At 47.3% G+C, this 13,459-nt stretch overlaps 1 protein-coding gene across 3 annotated transcripts in view; it reads right to left on the minus strand.

Moving 5' to 3' along the window:
- Positions 1-11,704, minus strand: part of HIVEP2 (HIVEP zinc finger 2) — a 145,715-nt gene extending 134,011 nt beyond the window's left edge. For all 3 annotated transcript variants that reach the window (XM_055811228.1, XM_055811226.1, XM_055811227.1), the window contains exon 1: positions 10,941-11,704. The gene's annotated coding sequence lies outside the window, so the exon portion shown is untranslated. The remainder of the gene's footprint in view (positions 1-10,940) is intronic.
- Between the last annotated feature and the right edge of the window lie 1,755 nt (positions 11,705-13,459).

Genomic DNA, 13,459 nt, shown 5'->3' on the forward strand with positions numbered 1-13,459 from the left:
ACCTTCTCAGCTGTGAGGCATTGATTAGAAAACTGAGATGAGGGCAGGATGGTTTTGTACTTGACACCAGAGGAAGTGAAGGTCAAGCAACAAGATAACAAGTGCTGGCACAATGCAAGTGTTTTTTATGATATCTTTCATTTACACAATCTATTTACAGGTAGTCTGTTCATGGATTGACTTTCTGGTCACATTTCTACACCCATGAGACCTGGCATCACTGGTTCAGCTATGGTGCTGAAGTGGGTGTCCCACCAGAAGAGTGAGGGTTAATAAGCACCACCCACAAGCTGACTGTCACACACCATCAATGAGGGCCTCAGAAACAATCCTTTAACCTTCTGACTAGACAAAAAGTGATACCATTATGTCCTTCAGAAACAAGAGGATATAAAAGGAATTCAAAGGGCTTCAACTTAGAAGACAAACATCCTCAGGATCCAACAAGACATCATCTTGGCTGAATCAGTCACAGGCAATAAAATGGGCCATGCTCAGTTACTGACTCTGCTGGCATCATCGTACCAGCAACGTACCAGGAACAGTGGATAGCACTGGAGAAAGATCACCTGGGCAGATTCTGATACCCATTACACCAAAGTGAAACCACTGCAGTTCATCAGAGAAAACTAACATGATTTTTTACCTGTTTAACAAAATGTGGCTGTGTATATGCATCTATAGACAAACTTGTGAAATAAATGCTAATACACATAAATAATGCAAATAAGTTTATTTATTTAAAAATATATATATATGTAAACAATAGCAGAAGTTGAACCTACATTGAATCTAGGACAAATCTTTCTCTCTGTGACAAGCAAGCCAGACCGGCAACCACAAGTTCTCCTGAAGTTATTCCAGGTATACTGTACTGTGAAGGAGACAGAACATGACTGGAGGCAAAAGCTACGATCACATAAATGTACATAAGTGTGTAGGTATATACATAGACATGCATACTCAAATACTTCCTCATGCAATATAGCAAAACCCCTCCATTTTCTGGTGTAATCTGTTTATTTCTATGGGAAAACACTGAAGCAGGAGCCAAAAAAAGGGCATTTTTGGCGACACAAAAACACAGGTGTAATCCCATCATCTGGATGTGAGGCTGTCTGAATTATGTAACAAAACTGGGAAGCACAGCACTCTGTTTTCTAGTGCGTATCTCTGTAAATAACCACAAAATCTATTAATTACACTCTTGCCTTGCCAGACAACCTACTTGACTGAGAAAGAGTCAGTCAAAAATGGTTTCATTTGTTCCCTTGCTTGCTAGTTAAGTGGGTTGAACTCTTGACCAGGTTCAAATGATACTGGAACTAAATTAAATCACAACAAAGCAAATGTGCAGAGAAATACCTGCAAGCGTTGAGCAAGACAAGGCACTGTATTCTGCATGTCAGTTATCTGTAGAGATGTCAAACAGGTTGCTACCACTGTATCCCCAATGATGCCGTCCATAGGATCTTAATTATTCATCAAGACATGCTTGTACAACTTGTGATTGAACAGGGATTTTAAAGGCTGTAGTACTAAAATTCTTTGAATTGAGGACTAAATGTTAGAGGGAAACTTGATCTGATAAAAATAACTTATTGTAGGCAATTATAATCCACTGTCAGTCACATTCAAACCTCCTCTCCCCATCTTATTTATTTTCTGCTCTAAGCTTCGTTCTCAACCAGCATACATCCAAAAATGTGTATTTAGCATCTTTGTTTTCTTCTTTAATTGCTAAGGCTGTGAGAGAGAAAGAAAATGGAAAGGTTTCTCTCACAGTTACTCCATTTGTGTAAAACACTGAAGTGAAGCTTTGGAGAGGTGGGTGTAAAGGAACTCCATCATCGCATGTGTCTTTCTCTTTCCTGCCATGCAGAGGGTGATCTGGGGAGCAAGGGAAGGAAAGTCAGGGTATATCAACTGAAAGCTACTTTGCCATTACTACAGTAGAACAAGCAAAGACCCCAGACACACCACTTAGAAAGCATCACAAAGAACACAAACCAAAACTAAAGGAGAGGTTCTCCTTGTATGCCATCTTTTACAAGTGAATGGGTCTGGGCCAATCTGTCATCATGGAAGGTTCAGGTTTATCAGCTTTGAATGCTGAAATCTGTACAATCCAGAGGCAAAACAAGCATTTCCAAGGTGCTGCATAAACACACCTTATCCTTGCTCCAAAAGAGCAAGTTTTAGAGGATCTGATATGCTTCCATTTCCTTGCCTATTACCTTCTCACCTCTCTGCCAAGCCTGTTCTTAAGAGCAACATACAGAGTGATGAATTTCTGTCCACAAAGAAATCACTAACTAATTTAATGGAATCACTGAACAGCTGGATGTTACATTTCCAGCTATTAGTGACCTGAGCTAAAAACAAAGCAGAGAAAACAAACGTACCCTCTGTCATCCTTTTGGCTCCTGACATGTCACAGACCAAAGTACTGTCAACTAATTAGGCCAAAGCAAGGTGTTATTGGAACCTGCCTACTACTGTATACCAGTCCCAACTTACAACCTTACTCCTTTACAAAAATATTGCTGACTCAAAGCTGCCCTACTAATTACTCCAAATTATGTAGTAGTTTTACTAATGCATGGCTGATTCTCAAGTTTTTCACCAATAATTAACATTACCCACTATGATAAATTAGGTCAGAGTACAATTTGTGTATTTTTTTTAATTAGTAATTAAGTAAATCAGAGAATAAAAAACTAAAAAAGATATGACATATATCAAACGTCACAGACAACTTACTGGCCCAACTTCATTGCCCTCTCCCTCTCAACATTTTGCCACCAAACCAACCAACTGCAGAGGTAGCAACACTGTATTTGCCATCACTCTAGCTCTAAAACAAACACCTTCATGTGAGTTTGTACTTCACTAACATAATTTCCTACTCAAGCATGTTATATAAATGACTCCTACCCTTCCACTTCTCATAAATTTCTTCAGAGGTATCAGTAACGTCTTGCTAAGCCTGTAACAAAATTCAACTGAACCTCACAAAATTAAATATATACAGCTGATCCATTATTTAAGCCTTAAGAAAACAAAGATTCCAGCCAAGCAGCACTGTGAAAACATCCACTAACTTTTAAAGAAATTTTGCTAGTATTGCAGGACCAAGCACAAAATAACGGAACAGGTTCAAAGTTCTGTTTGACACAGTTTTACTAAGAATGTTGGAAGAAATGATATTCACATAGCCTTGCAAAGATTTAAAAGCTCTACAAAGATTTTAAAGGCTCTTTACTCTAACAGCCTAGTACCATGACCTCTCCTGGTGATCAAAATAGACTATCAGATCACACAGCATCAAGATGTCCAACTTTATGGTCTCAAAAGCTCATAGTTAAATCCTACCTTTATCAAAGTGTAGAAACTTTTATTGACTGAAACACAACAGGAAGTTTGGTGGTAGGAGTCTATGAATATCCATCCAGCCAAAAATAAGTACCTTTTTCACTAAAGAATTATTTTATCTTAAGACAAATGCAGGGGGGAAAAAAACCTTTCATAAGTAGCTTCAGAAACTGTGTTCATAAGCATAACTGATTTTAAATGGGAAACTCAAAATTAGTCCATCTCTATTGTTATGGAAGATCATGAACTGTACTCGATTCTCTGTTCTGTAACTTTAACAAAACAGTTTTAGAAACTAAACTCTCAGGATGAATCAGTGTTCACAGGTGTCACAGAGGACTCAGTTTAACACTGTCAGCACTCACAGAAGTCAGTTAACCAGGGGCCTGTATTATGCTCTAGAGCATCTTTTTTTCGTTGCTAATGCTTGTACAGAAAGGAAGAAAATCACTTTCAAACCCCACACACATTGACAACAGTTAGAGCAAATAAAGATACTTTTTTCCAGCTGAGCCATCTAACTTAGCTATCTTTGAGAGACAAGGAACATGAGAAACTCCACATACTTTTAGGACTTTCGTGAACTGACTACACTTGAAATAAACTACACCGAGCTATGAAGACTGTTAATAGATGTCAGCTACTTAGTCTCTGTTGAATACTGCCTTTGGTCTAAACTATTTTTTGCTCTAAATAGTGGCACATCTTGTTGTCATGTAAGGGTAACCTCAGTTAATATTTCATGTTATTCCTTCTTGACACACTACAAGTGTTTTGTTTTAACGCAAACCACAAATACAAAATACATAAATACAGAGACTGGGCCATTTAACTGATTTAAATGAAAAAACAATATGCAAGAAAATCCCACTGTAATACTAATTCTGATAAACCTGATCCTGTCCTGTTAAGATTTTTCTAAACATAAAGCTCCTTTCTGCCTAAGCACAAATACTACTTTATGGGAAAAGTGCTCATTGAATTATATTATTTCAACAAAATTAAGCATTCTGCTGTACTAAATTCTCTGCAATTGTATCATGTCCTACAACACATAATTAGACATTTCTTTCAGCTTTTTAAATTGCTTAATAGAAAACATCCATTATTACTCCGTATTTATAAATCACCTGGTAAGGAGTGCACCCAAGCTCTGACAGTCCACCACCAAGCCCAGCAGAGGAAAATTCCAGGCACACCACAAGAGTTTGGGGACACAGGGAGGATTGTTAGCTAGTCATGCCAGCAACAACACCAACCTCTGCAGCCTAAAAAAGTCTAAACTTCACCATAAATTACAGAAAATAATCTGGGGGTTTTCTGCTTTTTTTCATGATCATTTTCTTATGAAGATATTTTTTTACTACATTACCTTTTAAAGGTCACCTGACACTGTAATTTCAATTCCTTTTAGCTCCTGTAGTTTTCACTTTGCTATTAAACTGAACTACACATGCAAATTATCTAACTGCTTTCCTTTGTATGGAATTTCTGATAAACCACTATCTAAATAAGAAACTTGCTGAAATAATCAACCTTGAGTTCTTCCTGTATGACACCACAGCAATTAAAGCATGTCTTTTAAAAAATACTCTACATCCTTTCCCCCCACCCTTTGACAGCTTACACAAATTACATCATTTTAGTCAGATTTGCAGCAGTTTATTACAACTTCAGTTGCAATGAAGTGAACTTACACTTTTAAGAACAGAGATATTCTTTACAACTTTTTGTGCAGGATGGAATTTCTTGTATACTAGAGTTGCGTTTTTCACACTCAATAGGCATATTAGGACAAAACTGTCAATCACAAGAAAAAAAAACAAAACAATAAAATCATTTTCTGTTAAACGCAAACTGAAGTGCAACAAAACAAACCCACATGTGCATGAAGTGGCCATAAACCCATTACCAACTAAATTATTACAATACTTATGGTTTCTATGTCATTTTTAGAAATAAATTTTCTGTTGAGACGAAGTTTACCCTGACAGAGGTAGAATGTGCATAGACAAACTCAGAAAAATGGATATAATCACTGTACAAACTAGTCATATCAGCGTAACCATGTACCAGGGTAATTTCTATCAGATAATTATATCCTTGTTGGTACACTGTATTACTTTAAGAATACTACCATTTAAGTGGTACCTTTATTGGTAGGTATACCTTGAGACACCCTCCCCATCCAAAGTGGAGAACAAACCCCGCGTATAGGTTTTTGCTTACTCATACATACATCTATGAAAAAGTAAAAGGCAATATGCAGTTTCAAGAAACAGTAAAAGAGGTATGCCCAGGGCAGAACAAGGAAATACAGAAAGACAAGCAATGTTGTAACCATGAACAGCTGCTGTCCACACTCTGCTGCTACTACCCTGCCATACAGAGAACAGAGAGTGACCATTTTGCAGATGAACAAAAAGCGCCTGAAAGACAAATGAAAATGAGCACCCAGAATCCACAAAATTTCCTCTGTGCAAGAAGAAACTCTTATATTTAGACCATATTCATTATGCTGAGAAATTAATCACAAGACAACAATATTAAAAAGAAAAACCAACAAAAACAAGAGACTTTTAATTTGACAGGCACTTGGACATCTTATGATTATTTCACATTGGGACATCGGGGATTTGGAAACACTATATCAGACTGTTTCCCCTACCCATACCCTCTCACACCTTTTTCAAGCTCATAGCTTTGTGAGAGATTTCTGGAGACAAATCTTACTGGGGGCAACCTACTACAAATGAGTGGTTAGGGTAAATTGTTTAATTTATTAACAAAGGCTCAGAATGCTAAAATAAGACGTATAAAAAACAAAACTCAGATGTTTCCAGAGATTAACATATTCTTTAAATTCACTGATGATTTCTCAAGGTCCAAGTAAGGGCTCACTAGTTGGTTACCATGGAAAAACTTCTAATACTTCTATTTACAATGGATTTTTGCTCTCAGGCTGTCAGACTAGCACTTTTACAAGTCCTAATTTCATTTGAGAATGAAAAATATGGCCCCAATGAATTGCTTTTTAATATTTCCTGCTGAAATAAATAGTTGTTGCAAAGTCTTATAGAAAGTGTTGAAGCCCCCAAAACAGAAACAAAACTGTACAAAGCTGCTATTTCCTATGAAAATGGCACAGCCGGCTTGAAACTTTCATTCTTTTGTGATAATTCCGTGCTACTTTAATTAAATGTAGCATCCAAATCACTGACTGAAACATGAAAAATACTGTTCTCCATTTTCCATCTGGCTTACACTTCCCCTTGCTGTTCCTTCACTTCTTCAGGAACTGCTAGATAGTTCCTTCTACTGAAGGGGGGGAAAAAACAAACACACCAGTTAAATTACAGGAGAAAACAAAATAACTTCCAAAATAGTTATTTTAATCTGTAACATACTACTTCAGAGATGCTGCTTAAGAAATGTCAAGAAAAAATAACCTGCCTCCTTAAATAAAATAATTTTTAAAGCAGTTTCCTCATAACTTATCGGACTTTCTTCAAATAACAAAGGTATGCAGCCTCTGCACTCCACACTTCTGTGGAGCTCCCAAGAGTATTAGCAATTAACTCCTTCTGAAGACTTTAACACATCAGATCTAATAATAATTATGTATTCCTCCTGCCAGGAGGACCAACAGTTTAAACCCATGCACTGTCAGGTTCACCTCTTCTCAATGACTGAGGTAAGATGGATAAAACATTTTCCTCTCTTTACCCTGTGTGAAGGCCAGCACATGAAGAACCAACTTTTGCTGGGCCTGGTTTATGTTAGGACCTAAGACAGGCAGAGGAAGTTAGTACTCAGCTCTGGCAATTTACCTGGAATTCTTACGCTGAATCAAGTGAGAACTACATGCAGGTAGTACTTCCTGAGCTCTACTTACAGAGCTGGATGGAGAACTATCAATATGACCAACCACAGCTTATTGCAAAGCCCCATCATACTCAAATTTGAAAAACAGCTTGCCATATTTCGTAATACAAGTCATATAAGTGTGACTTGTATACTCCACAGTAATACTCTTAAAATAGTAAGCATTTTACTCTTGAATGGGCAAATATTGCAGTAGTTCGCTAAGCAAACCACTTCTGCCAGACACACAGCCCCTATATTCCCATTACTCCACCTGATACAGTTAAATTTCAAAAGTAGTAACAGTAACTGCCCCTGCCGATGACTCAAAAAGTATGAGAGGGATATGCAAAAATGGTACTCACTACTTTCACCTTTGTTTAGATCCAATCTACCTTAATTCTTTTAAAAACAAGCACCTAAATAAATGAATAAACAAATAAGTTTGGCAAAATGCTCAATAAAGGTCCTGCTTTTAAAACCTCCAGCTTAGTTACAAACATGTGGACCAGTGTTGTAAGTTTACTCATGTAACTGAGTCCAGACAATGGTATTACAAATAGTTAAAAGTCAAAAAAGAATAGCCTTGTAGGGTGCCACCACATAAACTAAACATGTTATACTGCCAAACATTCAAGGAGACACATGTACCATTATTCAGCAAGGACCGCATAAATGCATATGGCTCTCTGTTTTGTCTTCATAGTAACAAGAAGGTTTGTAAATAGATGTCACATATGAGGCAATCTAGTCACTTGAGAATCTAAAACTCTTGCCTTTGTAAAGAAGAGTTCTGCACTGTTGCCACGCAATTGGACTTAAATACACAATTAAAAGTCCTTCACATTTGTGCTTCGAGACAAGTGCTGCTCAATTTTATTCTTATCTAGCAGCGATGTTTTAACATGCAACCTCAGCCAGGATGTATATAACTGCTATGCCCAAAAAACACTGGAATGCCACCACAGTAAGAGGCTATAAAACATTAAAAATCCAGATTGTTCTATCAACAAAAGTAATGACACCCAGACTTTGTACCATATCACTGCTGTCTTTGGACAGCTGAAAACCACAGTAACTTTAAATGAATTTACAGACAACAGGAGGAACTTTTTCAAACTCACACAGCAAAAACCCACTCTGTCTAATCCACAACACAATTTTTTTGAGAAACGATGCAAAGCAAAAAAATAATGAAGAAAGTTTCACATAATCTATACCTGAAGTTTTTCAGAAGTACCTCCTGACTGCAATGATAAGTAAAGATTTAACATCTAACTGTAAATAAATACAACTCCCAGGTTACAGTGCATCAATCTGAATATGTCCACATGCTGCAAACCTAAGAGGCAGAGACTCTCCTATCTTTAAAAACAGATGCACTTTTTTAGCATGTCTGCATATCATTTTCACTATCAAAATACTGAGGATTCCACACCATGTCTTCATAACCAAGGATCAAATTCCTCCGGTGGCCAGTGGTAACTCACAACAACAGAATTTAAAAACTGGGCCCACTGAATTTTTACCTTGGTGGACCAGTAGTTCTTTTAATTTAGTAATTACTTGGTGTCCCCAGAATTCCCAACGATGACCAGAGCCCCCTTGTGCTAGGAGCTGCACAAATACGGAACAGAAGGTACGGTCTGCACGCACAGCCCCACGGAGCAGAACAACACAGACCTGTCGATTAATGGTTTGCTTTTGCCACCCTGACGACTTCATTTACTTCTTTCAGAATAATCCACAGTAGACGTTCATTAGGAAGGGGAAGGAAAAAACACACACACACACATTTGACTAAGTAGGCATAAAATGTATTCTGGATCATTTAATAATGTACAAAACTAGACAGGTTTTACATTAAAGTTGACTTCATTTTAAAATGAGATAGGGAAATTATTTAGCTAAATATTTATGCTGAAACTCATTAGTATTTCTATTAGTTTAATTTGAAAGGGTACTTAGGAATTATTGTCATTAAAGAAAACCTTTAATGTTTGAGTGGAAGTTTAATTTCTGCAATTACCATACGAAGGGGATTAAAAAAAAAAAACAACAACAAACCATCTCAAAATAACGTCTGACCACCAGTGCCAGCTAATAAGAAAAACAGAACTCTTTTTCTGGGAAATTGAGCTCGGAGGCCGTTTATCGTTGTCCCGGGGCCAGCCCCGGCCGCCTGCCCGCGGAGACAAGGCGTGCGCCGGCGGCCGGCCGCGACCCCGGGCCAAGGGGCCTCCCGTCGGCTTCCCCGCCCGCGGCTCCGCGGGGCACCACCTGCAGCAGGGACACCGCCTCCCTCCCCGCCGCTCCGGGCTCCCTCGCACGGAGGGGAAGGGAAGGCCGTGCCGCCCGCCCGCCCCTGGCAGGGAGGTCGGAGCGGGCTGCGAAGCATCACCCGGGCTAAACCGGGGCTTTCCCCGCCGCCGCCGCTTGCCCTCAGCGGCGGGGCAGCCCGCGGCGTCCCTGCCTGCCCCCCGCCGCCGCCGGCCCCCGCAGCGCGGTGCCGGTGTGAGATAGCCTATGCGGCAGGCGCGGACGTGCCGCTTACATAACCACCGCCGGCCGCACACGCACCCCGCGTTACATAAGGGACCGTGCCCCCGGCAGCCCCCGCGCCGCCGGCCCCCGCCCCCACGGCAGCCCCGCCGGCGGGCGGGGGAAAGGAGGGCCCCGGCGGCGGCCCCGGCCGAGCCCCTCGTTAACCCCCTTCCTGTGGCGTTTACACGTCATGGAACATTCCCGGAACGGGCCAACGTCCCACCCACTTCAGGGAACAGTCACCGCGGTGCAGCGCGCACACGCACTCACACACACACACGCAGCCCCGGCGCGGCGGCGGGTCTCCCCGCACACACGCACACCCCCTGTGCCCGGCGCCTCCCGCGGGGACGTGCTGGCAGCCGGAGCCACACACACGCCACCCCCCGCCGCTACCCCCGGCGCCCTACCCGCCGCCGCGCCGGGTGGCCCGCGGCGTCCCCCCCGCGCAGGGCGCCCCCCGCCCCCCTCCCCCCCGCAGGGCGCCGGAGGCAGCGGAGAAAACCCCGTCGGGGCGCTCCCCCCCTCCCCCCGCGGGCGCCTCTCCCCGAGGGTGACCGTGCCCATTCCCCGCCACGGGAGGGGATTACGCAAGGCAGCCGGCTCCTCATCTGCATACACTTACAAGCTGGGTATTCCCCACATTTCCTAACGGTGTGTCACCGACAAAGGCCTGTCCCCGGCCCCGGTCCCCTCCCGCGCCGGCTCAGCGGCGCGCCGGGCCGGGGGAAAGGCCGCCGGCCGCGGTGCCCCGGGGCCGGCGCCCGTAACTGCCAGCGCCCGGAGCCGCCGCCACAGAGGTGACTTACCGGTCCGGCGGTTTTACAGCCCCGCCGGCTTCCCCCGCCGGCGCCCTCCCGCCGCCTGCCCGCCCTCCATTTACCCCTGCAGCCCCGGGGCCGGGGGGCGCCCGGCGGCGGCCGCGCCGCCAGCTGCTCGGGCGGCACCGGGAGCGCGGCCGTCAGACCCCCCAGCTCGGCAAGAGCCCGCTCTGCCGCGGCCCGAAACCCAGCCCCGCGGCGGCCCGCACCCGAGCCCCGCCGCCGGCAGCCGCCCCCCGCCGGCGGCTCGGCGCGGCTGTCAGCTGGTGCCGCTGACAGGGGACGAGCGGCGGGGCAGGGAGGAGGGGGCTGCCCGCAGCAGCCGCTGCCGCTCACCTGGAAAGTCACCGAGGAGGAAGGAGGGAAGCCCTCCCGGTGCCCTTGTTGTTGTTGCTGCTGCTGCTGCTGATCCCGCCGGGCGCTCTTGTTGCTCCTTTGCTAAGGGCTTGCCTTGAGTGAGGTGCCTCGCGGTGCTTCTTTATATATAAAGCCAGACAGAGGTATTCCAGCGGCCAAGGGGCGCCCGCTTCACGCATTTATCTTAAGGCAGGTCATTTCTCTCCCTCTTTTTGGAAAGGCTCATCACCATCACCCTGACAGTGGCAGAGGGGCTGGTGTTGCACGGGGTAGAGGCGGAGGCCCGGGAGCCGCAGCCCGCCCCGGCCGCGGCGGGAGGGAGCTCCGCGCTGCAGGCGGCTCTGACGGGCTATTCCTGGCACCACTTCCCAGAACAGAAGTTACAGGGCGGCGAGCGCGGAGCGAGCGCGAGGAGCGCGCCGCCCGTGACGTCACCGGGTCCCCCCGCGCGCCGGCGGGGAGCGAGCGGGGCGCGACCGGCAGCGCCCGGCCGCGGGGGTGATGGGCGCCGCCCGCCCCTGCCTGTGCGTGCGCGGCGAGCCGGCGGGGAGGCGGCGGGGTGCGCCGTGCGGCCGCGGCGGGAGGGAGGAGGCCGGGCTTCGGAGGGCGAAGCCGCGGCCTCTCCCCGCCGGCGGAGATCGCCGCTCCCCCTCCCCCTCCCCGCCGAGGGAACTCCCAGGAGAGCCAGTCCCGACTTGCCGTGCGCAAAACCGCGCGTCCTCCCGGCCCGAGAATTTCCTCCGAGGACGCGGGATCCTCCTGCCTCTCCCCGCCCGCCGCTTCCTTTTTTTTTTTTTTTTTTTTTTTCCTCCCCTTCTCCGCCCCCTCGCTCCTGCCCGGTCAAGATCACGTTATCTGTCAGGGAGAACAATACACCGCCAGGGCTCCCCGTGGCGGCCGCCGGCCCCGGCTTCGCAACCTGCCTGCCAGCGGCGCCCGCCCGGCACCTCCGAAACCGGGCACGGCTGTGCCCGCTGGGCGGGCGGGCGGCCGCCCCGACCCTCGCTCACCACTTCAGCGCATGGCCGCTTAAAGGGGGCCGCGCAGCACAGGGGCACGGCGGGGCTGGCCGCCACCCCGGGGGCAGGTAGGCACGCCGCCGGCGCCCCGGGCTCTGCCGCAGACACATGCACTTATTTTAACAGCCTGGCGCCGCGGCGCAGCGCCTTCTCCGAGAGCGGCCCGTGCCACAGACGGCACCACCGCCGCCGCCGCCGCCACCACCTCACGCCGGCTAACGGCCGCCCGGGGCTCGCGCCGCCACTTCCCCCCGCCGCCGCTCACGGGGCCGCCCGCAGCCAATGAGCGCCCGCAACGTCCAGGGGCGGGGCGGGGCCGGGCTCCCGCAGCCGCCACCACCCCCGCCGGCCGCGGAGCCGGCCCGCCCCCGGGGCAGGGGCGCCGCAGGGGGAATACCCTGCCGGCGGGGCCGGGCGGGGCGCGCCTCCCGCTGCCGGGGAGCTGCCCGGGAGCTGCCCGCTGCCGGCCGCCAGAGCCTTGGCCGAGCCGGGACCGGGCCCAGGGCGCAGCTGCCCGCGAGGGCTTTGGGCTCGCTCAACCCGGGCGAGGTGACGGGCGGCAGCGGCGGCGCTCCCGCGTTAGTCACGGCCGCAGAGCCCCGTCCGCCCGGCCGGCTCCCTCGCCTGGGCAGCGCGGGGGTCCCCGCTCCGGCTCCGCCTGGTTGGCTTCGCTGTGGCACAGGGGCGTGCTGGGCTTGCGAAAGCAGGGCTGCCATTTACTTGTCAGACCACAATGATTCTCCTCCGGGGAAACCGTGCCGCCGCGCCGCACGCCGAGCTGGAGCGGTGCGGACCCGCAGCGCTGTGGCCGTGACGTCGGAAGTCACAGTGACACCTGAGCATTGCCGTGATTCACACCGGAGGAAAATCTCAGCCTCACGGATGGAAAGGAAAGGGTGCACGCATAAATCCCGAAAGCAGTAGTTCTTACGGTAGATGCCAGGGCAAAAAAACCCCATTATTTCATAATTTTAGTAATTAAGAAAGTCAAGTCGTTCCCGGAGCTTTTAGGGACTAGTAATTCAGTACTTGGGGTCAGCAATACAGGGGCACAGAATCTATCAATAACTGTCACCCTAATACGGTCCTTGGTCCCTGTTGACTTTGGTGGCCTCAGAGTCCAATTCACACAGGGCTTCACTGTGCGAGGAGGTGCGAGAGAGCCTCGGGATGTCTTGGGACTCACCTCAAGTGATACAAGATGCACCGGCATCTCGTGCAATCACAGTTTTACAGTAACTGATGACTTCTGTTACAGAAAAGGCTTGCTCCTGCAAGCACGTTCAAAACTAAGAGGACTGAACCAAGTGAACAAGGAGTTGCTTGCTCCAGTTAAGGCTGTGAGAATGTCTGCGTTTGTTTTCCTGATTTTCAGTGTAAGTGATACTGTCATTCCTGACACCGAGTATTGTTTGACTGGAATTATTCTGTCTGAGTAAACATATTGACCTTGGGCTTGTGATCTTTATTTGATGTCAC

This window comes from Falco peregrinus, chromosome 7 (assembly GCF_023634155.1).
Source record: "Falco peregrinus isolate bFalPer1 chromosome 7, bFalPer1.pri, whole genome shotgun sequence".
Taxonomy (NCBI): domain Eukaryota; kingdom Metazoa; phylum Chordata; class Aves; order Falconiformes; family Falconidae; genus Falco; species Falco peregrinus.